The sequence below is a fragment of the Chenopodium quinoa genome, unplaced genomic scaffold (genome assembly GCF_001683475.1).
Source record: "Chenopodium quinoa cultivar QQ74 unplaced genomic scaffold, ASM168347v1, whole genome shotgun sequence".
Taxonomy (NCBI): Eukaryota; Viridiplantae; Streptophyta; class Magnoliopsida; order Caryophyllales; family Amaranthaceae; genus Chenopodium; species Chenopodium quinoa.
In genome coordinates, this window is record NW_018744895.1 from 1,475,132 (window position 1) to 1,489,835 (window position 14,704).

Here is a 14,704-nt window from a genome sequence, read left to right on the forward strand (position 1 = left end):
AGCATCTTTGGTCAAGCCTTTAAGATACCGTCTGGGGTATCTTTGGGCAAGCCTTTAAGATACCGTCTGGGGTATCTTTGGGTGATTTTCTTCCAAAATGCCTGACTGTTTGTATTTTTGCTTTAGGTTTTTAAAACGCAAACGGACTTCACCACCTGTGGCATCTTCAAGCCACACCTTGGAATCTCAGCACTCAAGTCTTCTTCAATCGTTCTCACAAAATCAAGGTATCACCTTTGCCCCCTTGTAACCTCTTGAGTTTACCGGTTGTATAGGTTAGAGAATAATGGACTCTCCCAATACATACACGACACGGCCTAGGGCAGTTGTCAACCGGTCACCGGATACGGCTGAGTCTAAGACTGGGGATGCCGTCTGGGGGTGTATGGAACACCCTTACTTTTCTGCGAATCCGACCGTCTCTGTTCATGTGCAGGACAGAATGGCTCGGACAAGGAAAACGACTTTTGATCCCGAGTACAAGTCGGATGATTCAGCCGGAACTCCGGTTGAAGACGCTCCCTTTGATCAACCAGGCGTTCCAAGTACGCCTGATGATGAGATTCTGGAAGATTCTGGGAGCTCAGGCGGTATGGGAACCGATCAAGAATCCGGATCTACTGAATCAACTATGACGCCGGATGCCCCTCAAGATGATGAGGAGGCATATAGTTGGCCTGCAATAAATAATCCAATGGAGGCGCATATGAGCGCCCGGGATGTTGTGATGTTAAACGCAACACTCTCGGTATTTTTAGAAAAATGCCCGGTTGGGGAAGACTGGGAAGTTGGCGTTCCGCTGGCTGATGCATCAATCGTCTGGGAAGACGACCTTAAACATGGCGATAACTACTTCGGCTGCTATGAGGCGGCGTTCAAAGCCGGCCTCCGGTTCCCCCTTCACAGATGTATCAAAGCCATATTAAGAGGCTATGACTTGGGGATCTGGCAACTTACACCCAACTCATGGGTCAACATTTTGGGGTATATTGCCGCCTGCGAAATGCAGGAGGTGACGCCTAGCTGGGAGGCGTTTGCCCACATGCACTACTTAAGCAGGGCACCGGGTGGCTGGAATGCGCAGTACACACTAACAACGCACCCAGAGTATATGATGACCTTGGAGAAACCCTCCAATTGGACCAGTTGGAAGAGCAAGTTCTACTACGTCTCTTCCCCATCTACGACTGCTAATCACCGGATGCGCCGTTACAACAAGAACCCGGCTCTTCTGGGAAAAAAGTGTGCCCTTCCAAGGGTACCGGGTGAGGCTTGGGATGCCATAATGGAGCCGGGACTATTTAAGAAAACGACTGAGCCATTGGATGATGAGACACAAATCATTGTCCCTAAATTCTGGGTCCCTCATCCGGACTGGTTCAGAAACGAGGCGTTCCTCTCCGCCTGTGGTCTTAGCACCCTTTGGGAAAAACTTAGGTTTACTGCTTAACCGGCATGCTGTGCCGCTTGTATGATGTTTGAATGCTTCTCACATTTTCCTTTGTTATCTTGCAGAAAAAGGACTAGAAATGACTCCTCCTGAAATGACACCGGCTAAGTCTGCAGCCGAAGTAAGGAAGGAACAGTTGGAGGCTAAATGGCCCAACTAGCGGCCAGGGCTGGCGGGGTAATTACCGGCTGACTTCTATACCGCCTGCATATCTTGTTAATTATTTTAATATTAACTTTTGACTTCTTATCTTTTGCAGACGAGGAGCCAGAACGTGCCCCGCTCAATAAGACAAATGGTCAGGAGACCAGGAGAGGAACTCCCATAACCGGCCTCTCAAAGGCGAAGGACCTCAACCGGCCCCGCCCCAACCTTCTACGACTGCAGGCAAAAGTCAGCAAACCCCGGGTGGAAGCTCGGGGCCGGCTGGGGCAAGATCTAGGGAGCCTGCGGTTCCTTCAGGCCGGGTGCCTGCTATAGCATCCGGCTCCACTGCAGCTAGGGGTGGTGGCACCCTGCGGCCTGAAAATTAATGTATGGATTTCACTTTTGACCCCGCCTGTCCACTTGGGCCAGTTCGAGTCAAGTCTCATACTTCTCAATCAGGAGAGCCCTCCGGCGACCGGCTGAAAATAGGGGCCGCCTATGCCCAACACTTAACCAATGTCCCTCATGATGCGGATACTGCTTCCCGTTTTCCGGATATGCAGAATTATGCCCGGCGCATGCTGAGGACCCTTACCCGGTCTGAGAGGGAAGAAGTGTCAGGTATCAACCAGGTCAATCTTGACCGGATTAACCCTCTGCTTGCTGAGGTAAAAATACCGGTTGGGGTAGTTTCTGGTTATTTTGCCAAAAACCGGATGGGGTACTTTTGTGCAAAATTACTCTTTGCTTATGACTGACACTAACTCATTTTCCGGATGATCCTGCAGGCGTTGCTGAGGGTTGACGCCTTGAAAACCCCCTTGCGAAAGAAGCAAGAGGAGGTAAGGGATGCCCAGAAACGGGCAGCCGAATTACTTGATGTATGTCAATACAACTCCATAATGCTTGAAGTCAAAACTAAAGCAAGAGAGATGAAACAGGAGGAACTCATCCGGGAGCTTACGGATGCTGCTGACAATGCCAACAAAGCTGCCGAGGACCGCAAGGTCGAAATAGATCAGCTCAAAGCAGACATCAACACTTTGAAGGAGGCTGACAAGGAGAGGGCTGGTCTAAAGGACGATGTCACCCGGCTGGGAAATGTGTTGGAACAGGCGAAGGGAGAGCTGGTAAGAACCAAAAAACAGTACCTAGACCAGCTGTCGGCTGAGCAAAACCGGCTGGTGGCCGAGGATGAGCGTGAATGTGAAGCGCGCATGAAGATGGCATGGTCCATGATCCACCCGGATACCGACTTTGCTTACTTCAACTTGAGGTACAAATATTCTACAGAAGTATATGATGCTCAAGTTCTCGAGCAACCGCAGCCGGCTCCTTTCGATGAGTGGGCCAGCTTGGAGGAGGAGCAGGCGGCAGAGAATGTACCGGGTGAGACAGGAGAGGCCCAAACCTTGGAAACTCAAGGTGCCCCTGCAGCCGGCCAAGACCAGCCGTCCGAGTAACAGCAACCAGAACAGCAACAACAACAGCAGCAGCAACCATAGCTTTTTAGCTTCTTTTTTTTTTTTTTTTTTTTTTATAAAGAATTTCATCCGGCTTGTGAGCCGTGTATAACTTTTTCTCCGGACAGGGGTCCGGCTAACATTGAGATTTTAATATATATATGTATGAGTATGCCGACTGTGTCGGCTTTTTATCACTTTCAATTTTTCTTCTATTTTTGCAACTTTATTATCGCAATTTTGTTTTGCATGCACTCGTGATATGCCGGATGTATCAACTATGTATGCCCCTGGACGGTTGGTTGCTTAGCTGATAGGTCTAAGTAGGCAGCCGTTCATAGTAATCCGGATAAATGAACAACAAGTTTGCCCCGCTGCCATATGCTCTATAGACCCTTGTGAAGTATGAAGCAAAGTCTGGACTTTCTGACATCGTAGCCGGCTGTAATGCGTTCTTGCAAAAGTCGACTGCGCACTGAGGTACAATTTGCCGCATGGATCGTTAGGCCGGCTGGGGTGCTCTTGGGCAAAAGCCGGCAACTGAGCAAGGTCGATACTACCGTCTGTATTGCATTGGGGCAATAACCGGTTGCGACCTATGAAACCATTTTCCGGCTGTATTGCCTTGGGGCAATAGCCGGTTGTAGCGATGACAATATTTGCCGGTTGTATTGCTTTGAGGCAATTGCCGGTTAAGATTTATAAGATGATTTTGAAGTTAATTAGGATTGAACTTCAGGATAGAAGCGGGATCCGGCTATAGTGCTTTTGAGCAAAGCCGGCTGCTTAACAAGATTTAATAAACCGTCTGTATTGCCTTGGGGTAATAGCCGGTTGTATCTTGATGCCGTAATGGTTTTGACCTTGTTTTACAAAAATTGTGATCGGCTGTAGTGCTTTTTGGCAAGCGTCGGTTACAGTTCAAGATTTAATTCACCGTCTGTCCTACTTTTGGGCAGGAACCGGACATATCTTGAATTCAATAGGTTATTCGAACGACCATGAGTTAACCTAGATGGTTAAAGCCGTTTGAGTATATGACGTGCAGAACAATGTACCACCCGAAAGGGAGATGCTCTCTTCGACGAATTCACCCGGATGGGCGTCACCGGATGCCTGTTTACGGTTAATGCAGGCGGTTTAGATTATGTCGGCTTTGTGCCTCTAAATGGCTAAGTTAGTTACTTGGCCTTTTCCCGGCGAGTGATTGATATTTTGTTTTTCTGACGGGGGCCAATTGGTCCGCCTTTTGCTTTTTGCCGGCTGCGCCTTGGGGGCAGGCGCGACTTCTAAGTCCTCAAGGTCAACAGGCTCCTCATTATTACCGGCTGAAGAAACAGTCGGCCTGACATCTGAGAGATAGCACTCCTTAGCCGTCTTCTAGTCCCCGCTCAAGGCACCCACTGATCCGTCATCCCTCTCAAATTTGATCAGCATAAGGGAGGGGATGATGACTGCCTTGGACTCGTTGAGGGTAGGACGGCCCAAAATTAGGTTGTAGGCGGTCAATTCCTCGACTACCAAAAACTTGACGACCATGTGCCGTCCCTCCCCCTTGTCCCCTAGCTGGATAGGTAGGTCAATCCTTCCCACCGGATGCACTACTCCTCTCCCAAAGCCGACTAGGGGGTGAGGCGCCTTGTGCATACTTCTAGGCTTGTACTTGAGCTTTGTCAAGCACTGGTAGCTGATCAGGTCACACGAGCTCCTGGTATCGATTAAGATCCGGCCAACTCGTTGATTGGCAACTTTGCATTCGATGACTATGGGGTCATCGTGAGGCCGCCTGACCATGCCCCTATCTTTCTCAGAGATGAAGACCTCAGGGAAGGTATCTTGCAACGCCTGACCCTCATCTTCTGGGTTGGATAATTTCCGGATGTTATCCTTGGCACCCCGGATGGTGGGACCTCCGCTTGCGAAGCCGCCTGCTATGGTGAAGATGTGCTCTTCATCCGTTTCAGAGCTAGCAGCCGGTTTCTTGGATGGCTGTCCCCCACTTGGTTTGGGGTTGCCCTTGGACTTCACCAGATAGGACTCTAGAGCCCCCTCATCAGCCAGAAGGTCCAATAGCCGCCTGAGGCTATAGCAGCCATTGGTGTCATGGCCAACGTCCTCATGGAACTGGCAATACTTGCTTTTGTCTCTGTTCTTGACAGAGCTTTTCATTGCAGCCGGTTTTTCAATTGTCAACCGGTCCTTTATCTCCATGAGAATGGAGGAGCAGTCTTTTTTGAACTCGTACTTGGGGACGTACGGTTCGAACTTCCTCTGCTTCTTCTGGGACTGCTGACCTGGGCGGTCAGCTGCCCAGACCTCCTTTCTTTTCTTTTCTTCTTTTTTGGCCGGCTGTCTCTCCTGTCGGACCGTTTAGGCTCCGACGGATGCTTGATGGCGCAGAGCTCGGTTGCCTGTATGTAGGCCTCCACCTCCATCAGCGACTCTTGGAGGGTAGCTACCCTCTTGCGGACAAGGTCAAATTTGAAAGTTGACCCGTCCTTCAGACCCTTGAAGAAGTCTGTATATGCAACTTCATTAGACAACCCCTGAATCTGAATTCTCATCAGATTAAACCATCTGACATAGGACCAAAGGCCCTCCTTGTCACCCTACTGTATAGCCCCTAGGTCGAGACTTGTCTTTTTGGCAAGGATGTTCATGGAGAAGTTGGACGCAAACAGGTATGCAAGCGTTTTGAAATTATTGATGCACCCAGCAGGCAGGTTGCCAAACCATCGTTGGGGAATGCCCTTCAACGTAGCTTGGAAGCATCTGCACCAAGCGGCGTCATCTAACCCTTGTAGGTACATAAGGTTGGTATATGCCATTAGGTGGTCTTCCGGGTTGGTGGTACCGTCGTAGGCGCCAACCAACACATTTTTAACCTTGGCCGGCTGTGCCGCCTCGGTTATCTCCCGGGAGAAAGCCGAAGGCTGTTCCCCAAGGTTTAGCAGCCGGAGCTGCCAGTCCATAGGCTGGACCTGGTATGCCGCCTGACCCCCGAAAGGAGCCGAATGCATGAATGGAGATCCATACGGGGCGTATTGCTGTTGGGGCACATACGGAGCCTGCTGGATCACGTGAGGGCCAGTATGTGCGAACACGCCGCGTGACTGACTCCCTTGCTGTGTCTCCGAGTGCTTCATTGAAGCATTTCGGACACTGTTCGGGTAGGTCGACGTTGAAGCCGACTGAGACATACTCTGACTTCTCTTTTCCTGGATGAACAACCGGGCATCTGAGAAGGTCTTCTTTGACCGATCCGGCTGGGTATGCCGGATGGCCTTCCGTTGCCCTGATTCAGGGAAACGAAGTTTTGAGAGATCGATCAGGGGTCCATCTGTCCCCTTGGGTTTGGGGTGCGGAGCAGGCACCCGGTCTTTGATTTGCTTCTTCCTGGAGGGAGAAGGATTTTTTGCCGGCTGACCCTTACTGGAGCCAGCTGACTTCTTGATTATGTCCTTGCTTTCGCCTCGGTAGGTGTATTATTATACATTTTCAAAAAAGAACATTCATTAATATTTCCCCCCTGAAACTAGTCACGAGGTTCATGAGTTCGTCTCTGGTGACGGGAGCAGCGCCTTCCGCCGCCTGGGGTTTTCCAGGATGCTTGCCGCCTGGGTTGTTGGGGCAAGCTTTGTCTTGATCCTGTTCCTTCTTTTCTTTGGAACGGGTGCATCTAGAGCGGAATGACCCGTCTGGGGCCATATAGGTTTCGACATTGTAGTCGTCATCGCTTCCACTTTCATGGTCCGTATGAACCTTAGGGTCAGCCGTAGGCCGGCTGCCCTCTGCATTCGGTATAGCATCGGATGCCATCTCAGTAGTACTCTCCCCAGAGACGGCGCCAAATGTTTCGGGTGTTTTTGTTCTCTCGGGAGAGTTACAATACGGAGTATGCGCGCCTGACTTCTGTACCTGCAAAACCACGAAACTCCGTTTGGGTGGAGTTCCGCCTCCGAAGATCAAGTTAGTATGATTCCGGATGAGAAAGCATGCAGAAAGTAGAGTGGATGTTTCTCTCTAATTCAGGGAGATTCCGCAATTAAGATTGCTCGGGTTTTGTGTATGTATATATGAATGAGTCATAAATGAGGATTTTTCCCCTATTTATAGTGGGGGAGGCATGTTCCCTGATTAGGGTTTTGATGCCACGTGTCAGCATCTGATTGGATCCCGTTGGGCCTTTGGTGGGCTGCCACGTGTCATCATACTACTGGGCCACGTGGCATAGGGTAATTTTTACCCTGAACAATATGAGTTGCCAAGATATCCTTTGTTGTCTCTGCATTAATTATCTTCCATACTAGGCCTGTATTCCACTACCTAAAGTTTGTGATAAGGTATGAAACTCTGATGATATTCTGGAAGTCTGTTGCATTCTTTCTTTGTACCCTTGCCCTGTTCACCCAGATGTCTTGATCTATCATAGTGGATAGACCATTTCCTATTCGTCTTCCAATTCCTTCCTTATGTGCATTAATTGCTCTAATCAAGCTTCTGGCTGCCCATGAACAGTCCTAGGGTGACAAGGTCCTGTCCATATTTTGCCTTGAAGACTTTACTAGCAAGCAGGTTTGGATTTGAGTATAGTCTCCAATTTTGTTTGATAAGGAGGCTTTTATTTACGGCTGAAATTTCTTTCAGCCCTATGCCACCTTCATTTTTGTGAAGATACAGGACTTCCTTCCTTCTCAACAAATGGGCTTTGCCTCTGAAGATGAGCTCCACCAGAATCTGACAATGGTGGATTTTATCTTGTTTGCAACCACCTTGGGACACCAATAAAGTGAGAGAATGTGGTGAGCAAGCATTACTAGCACTCCACTTATGAATATGATCTTTCCAGGCTGAGAAAGAGTTGAGAATTTCCATGAGGAGATTTTTTGCTTGACTTTATCGATGAGGCTATTAAACTTCAAGCTTGTTCTACCATCCACGTCCATGGGGCAGCCTAGATGCGTGCCTAACTCCTTGCAACTCTTGACTTTGAGAGGTTGTCTGAGTAATCTTACAAATCTTGGAGGTGTGTTTGGACTGAACAAGGTTGAAGATTTATTCTCATTCACCACCTCTCCCGAAAATAGGCAGAATTCATCCAGTCTTTTTTTTGACTTGTCTGCATGAAGAGGGAGTGGCTTTGAAACAAAGTAGCGCATCGTCTGCAAAAAAAAAGTGGTTTATTTGCGGGGCTGTTCTAGCTAGCTTAATGCCTTTCAAATCCCCTGATTGCTGAAGGGCGTTCAATCTTCTTGACAGTACTTCCATCACAAATATGAACAAATATGGTGAAAGCGGATTACCTTGTCTTAGCCCTGTTTTTGGTGAGAAAGGCTCACTTGGTTCCCGATTCACCAGAATAGCATATGAAACTGTAGAAATGCATTGCATGACCCAGTTTATCATGTTGTTGGAAAATCCATTTTAACCAAAATTCTTCTGATTAATTCCCAGTTTACCCTGTCATATGCCTTACTAAGGTCAATTTTCAGAATACCCTCAAATCTCCCACCTTTCCTTTTGCCCTTAACCCTTGAGAGGATCTCATGAGCTACATAACAACTATCCACCATAAGCCTCCTTGGAACAAATGCATTCTGGAATTCTCCAATTAAGTCTGGAAGAATTGATTTAAGCCTATTCACCATGCATTTAGATATGACATTATACAATGAGTTGCATAGACTTATTGGCCTAAATTCATCCACCCTCTTTAGTTGCTTGGTTTTCGGAATGAAAGTGATATAAGTCATATTCGTTTCCTTCATCATTCTTCCAATTCTAAAGAAATGCTAGGCTCCCTTTATCACATCATTCTTGATGGTAGTCCAATTCTCTTGAAAAAACAAAGGGGGGATTCCATTTGGGCCGGGTGATTTTAACGGGTGTGGGGCAAATAGTGCTTGCTTGATTTCATCTTCTGAAAAAGGCCGATCCAACTAGCTCTTATGGGCCTCTTTTAGTTGCGACAAGCCCATTATCCAATCTTCCATCAAGAGTTCAGCTTCGTGGGCTTGGGCCTGATTTTGCTGCCCACCTTGATATAGATTTTTGAAGAAAGAGTGAAATTGGGCTTTTAGGACTTGATTATCTGTGATTTAAGACCCATTTTCTTCTTGTAACGCTCTTATTTCAGCTTTCAAATTTCTCTCTTTGACATTCTTATAAAAGAAAGCTATAGACTTATCTCCAAAAGCATCCCATCTTGATTTTGCTCTTTGTCTCCAATACCACCATCTTAAAGAGGCTTCCTTCTCTAGCTTTTTTCTTTTTTCAATTTCCATCCCCGAGTCTATATTATTGAGCAAGTTGTCACAGAACTGGTTTTCTTCTAGAGAATGTTTTAGATCTTGCTAATCAATACTAAACTGTAACTGATTTTTGCTTAGGCACCAATTTCTCACCTCTTTAAGACAATTCTTTAATTTCCTTTGGACTTTAAAAAGAGGGGATCCTTTTAGAGGGTTTGTCCAAGTTGAAACAATAAGATCATGAACTTCTCTCAATTTTAGACACCATGCTTCCATTTTATATGGACTCTTCTTTGGGCTTTTGGGAGGTGATGGCTCCAAGATCACTGGGGCATGATCCGAAAACATAATTGGGAGATTCCACACCCTTGCATTCGGGAAAGCTAACCGCCATGAATTATTTGCATATGCTCGATCAAGTTGTTCATAGATGGGGGATTCCACCCTATTATTACACCATGTAAATTTCGGGCCTATGACATGTATATTAGACAAATCATTATTAACTTTTCATTCAAAAAAATTATCAATCCCTGGAATGTGAGATCTCCCTCCCAACTTTAGATCAACAGATTCAAGTTGGTTAAAGTCTCCAATAAGGACATAGTGCCCTTTGTGTCTGTTCATTAGATCTTGCAACATTGACCATATCTCATCTCTATGTAACAAGTAAGGGGAGCCATAAACACAAGCAAGATAATAGTCAACATCTCTTACTATTGATATATTACACAAGATAACGTTCAATGAGACTGCTACAACTTCAACTCCCACCTTATCTGACCAACAAAGGAACATGCCTCCTTTGCTAGCTAAAGAATTAATACCCGTACTTCCTCTAAATTCCATCTTGCTAAAAATTGGGATTAGAGAGTTCACATTACACTTAGTTTCACTTAGGAAAATACAATCTACATTAAACCTAGCTGAAATAATTTTAATAATTGGGAAAATTGGGGAGCTATGATCACTCACTCCCCGACAGTTCCAGCTTAGACAGTTCATTTTCCGATCCTTCGGAAGGCTGTAGGCCAGCCGTGCCATCATTCACAAACATACTAGGCTCCCTGCTAGAAACTTCATCATCCGATCCTATCACATCCTCTCGAACAGAAATTCTTAGAACTTGAATGCTTACGAGCAGCTGTTCATCTACCCTCCACCTCTTCAAACTTTTCCCACAATTCATCATCTTTGCTCAACCCAAACTTAATTCTCTTGCTTCCCTCCTGATCCTCACCAAGCTTAGTCTCAGATTTTTTACAGCTATCCTCCAAGACTTCTGCAGTACTAGTTCTTTTTAGAGTTAGACCCTGCTTTTCCTTCCTTACACAGATCTTTCATCACTCCCGAGCTCCACTTTTTCTTTCTTGGGCCTTCTTCAGAAAACCTCCTTCCCTTCCTCCTTTTGTAAAGCATCTTTCTCTGCTCATAATAGTATTCAAGCTCAAAATCAGAAGATTCTTGGCTAGAATCTATGTCTATTTTTCCCAGCTTAAGAACTGGTTTCAAGGAGTCCGAGGAAATGGAAGAAGGCGCAATATTAAAGGACTTAACGGATGCAAGTGAGTTTGGTGGGCTTCTTGAAGGGGATACAGGCGAGATAGAGAATTTCGAAGAGCTAGATGATGAGCCTTCCATCGACCCTTTTAGTTTTTAGGGGAGATTTAGCTGAATATTTTGCACATTTGGCATATGAGTCAGCCATGATGGAGCTTAATGAAACATATGAGTGGGAAGCTTGCGACTTACGGTAGGTTTCCAGTTTTGAAGGGTTTGCCATTATTTTAGGGAAAGAGAATTCTATCTCCCTAATTATGGGGTCAACCAGGATGCTTTTTGGGCGAAAAGGGTCAAGGAGAGGATTGGGTGTGTAGACTCTATCTGTAGGGCATAAAGTAACTTGATAATCTTCTTCAATTTCCATACTTGTAGTTGACATTGCAAAAGGGAAAGAGACAGTTGGTGGTTGGACTTGAAAAAGAAATAGACAATGATGGGTGAGAGTGGTGGGGCTTTTAAGCGAATATGCCGGGGGATAAGCATTATAACTCAGGGAATAAAGGGTATAACAGAGGAGTTCAACAAATAGAAGTCATCAATACAGGTAGTTAGGTTTCTATAAATAGAAGAAGTCGAAAAGTTTAAACCCAACTGAAGTAAGTTAATGTTGGATGAAAGAGGTGAGCAGGAAATAACTTGTTTCCATTTTGAGGCTCGAGGAGTCTGACGTGGACTCTCCCCACCCACACTTTCAAAACACTTAGCTGACTTTCTACTAGAGTGGTCAAATATAAAAGAGAAGTTAGGCGTTGACAATAAATTCACATCTTGAGTAGAAGTAGGAAGTTGGGTACCTGGAGCTGTTGTAGAAGACTTAAACAGTACCTGCTGTTGACCCCGTTCTCCGTTACAATTTGAAACCACGTTCCCCACCGAGCGTGTAACCGAATATGCTTTTGGTGAAAGCGACGTCGCCTCTGTTCTGACTCTTTTTTGCTGATTCTCCGAACTGGTACCTGAATCCGATCTTCCACACCAAGTGGTAGCATACTTCCTTTTGATGCCTTGACTCCGTTGAGTGGGCTGCATAATTGATCGCCATAGCTGCATTCTATTCTCTTGGCTTTGTAAGCTTGGGATTATTACTGGTTATATGTCATTCAGACCCCTTCTCAATCGAATTGATAACTTCTGGGGAGTAAAAACATGAATAGGCTTTGTTTGAGTTGCAAGATTATTCGACTTGTTGCACTCTGCATTGTCTAATTTCCTGACCTTCTCCTTCGATGCTGTTTCTACATTAAGTTCTAGCTTCCAATCCACTTCGCTTGCTAGTCTTTTAGGAGCTCCGTTGCTCGGCCCTAAGTCTCCAGGATTAGATGAGCTATCTGAGGATGATGAGTCAGTGTCTTGATTTGGTTAATTCTGGTTGGAGTTATGACTTCCTGAGTTATCACTTCCAGCAGAATTTGGAGGAGTATGTTCAGAGGATTCTAAAGCTGGGTTTGGATGAGGATAGACTTTGAGGTTCACTATGGTCATCCTAAAGTGCTCAATATCTGCTAATCCCATAATTTTCTTCGAATAAAGAGGTGTTGGAGGTCTGGCCAAGAGCAGGTCATAGTTCATGCCACATAATCCCCTAATTCGATAACTCACTTCCCTGTGAGCTAAACTTGAAGGAGTTTTACAATGAGGTTGTCAATGACTAATCTTTCCACATCCATGATAGAAAATGAAGACTCCTTCATATCTTAAAGAAACCCACAGAGCTTTTGATGGAGTGACTTCATAGAAAAAACCAGGAACTAGTGGTTTGTTTACAGGGATAACCACTTTTGCTCTCATTAAACTATGAGGCCTATATCATCCAGGGACGGCTGATCATATCTTATTATCCTTCCCACTCTTTCTAAGATTCTTCTAGCCACTTGAGGCTGACACTCTTCAGTGGGAATACCTTCCACTTTCATCCATATGGAAGTTTCTGAGAATCCATATCGAGCAGATTTGAACCTATATGCCAACCTTTGAAGATGATAAAAGCTCCCTTGTATGCAGCTGATTCCATAGACATCAGGTTGTCCCATTTCATCCCATGTTGTACAAAAGAATAAGAACAGGGATGAATGAATTGGTCTTCTAGAAGTTATCCACCCAATTCTGTATTTGAATTTCACTGAACACCCTTTCATCTATAACCTTGGCTACAACAACAAGACTATACTTATCCACATCTTCTGGACTATCATAGGGTTTCTTGGGGATTCCAATTCCCATTCTATTTAGGACTGAATAGCTGCACTGATGAGACATTAAGAAAGCTAGGAATAATTAAGAAGAAGAGAAGTTTGGGGCTAAGAAAAGGGGATTAGGAGGTTTAGGAAAGAAAACTTAGCTTCTGTAGAGAAAATTCTAGAGAGAGAAAACACTCTCAATATTCTAGAGAGAAAAAACTTGAGTGCACATAGAGCTAGGTACACTTAACAATAGTTTTTTTGTTCATTTGATACTTCCTCCATTCATTTATTATTACACCATAGAGGTTGAGCACATTTATTTTGGCAGTGAAAAAAAGAAGAGGGGGTAAAAAGTAGTGAAGTATCATGTGATGTAAACATAAAGAATCAAGTATAAAAAAAAGGATATATTGAGTATTTGTAGTATGAACACAAATATTTTGTTTGCTAAAATAATTATGGTGCAATATTTGTGAAACTTTTTTAAAAGGTAAGTGGTGCAATAATTAACAAAAATAGAGGAATTATATATTTATATACTTTTTCTCATTTTACCATTTTAAAATAAAATTAGTAAAATATATTATATAATCAGAAAATAACTTGGATGCACCTTACACCCAGGTGTATATAATTTTTTTTATTTTTATTTTTTTATGTCAAATTTTTTTTTTTTTATTTGTTATTAAAGATTGATTATTTGCTTAGAATTTTGATAACGCGAAGTTTTATGTTTTGAGAAGCAAATCATTTTATTGATTGAGTATCTAATATTGATCATTTATTATTTTTTATGTGTAGTAGAGCTTGTAATTGGTCTAATTACTCAAAAGATGAATGAATCGTTAGGACTGGATTTTGAATTGCATTAAGGTTTATTTGAGCTTGATTTGAGAGGTTTGCAGGCATTTTATTTTCAGGTTCAAATGAAAACATATGAATCTTACCTTTTAGTTATATATATATATATATATATATATATATATATATATATATATATATATATATATATATATATATATATATATATATATATATATATATATATATATATATATATATATATATATATATATATATATATATATATATATATATAGAGTTAGGCTCATATAAGAACCCTCCTCTATATAAGAACCCATTATATATAAGAACTAATCTGGACCGTACAATTAGTTTGATCTGACCGCTGAAAATAAATGATTAGTAATGGCATTTTAGTAATTTTCGCTGTTCTTTTCCCTTTCTTTCTCCTCATTCACGTTTCTTCTTTCCTTTTTTTTTTGGGCTTGGAACATTACAGCTCTCTTTCCTCTCATACATTACAAATTTACAACTCTTTCTCTCTCCTCTCATACATTACAACTCTCTCTCCTCTCATACTTTTGGATGCAAATTCCTTCAAGAAATTAAGGTTTGTTATTCAATTTTTATAATTTTGATTATCCTTTTAGTTAATTTATTTATTGATATCTATTTTTTGCGAATTTTTGTTGAATTTTTTTTATTTTGGCGAATTTGTGTGAAATTTTATTTTTTCTAATTATTTGTGGATATGCAATTCATCAATTCGAAAATAAGCAAAAATCTGTTTTTTTTTTTTTTCTTTTTGCGATTTCATCATTCAGTTTATGTTGATTTTATCTTCTT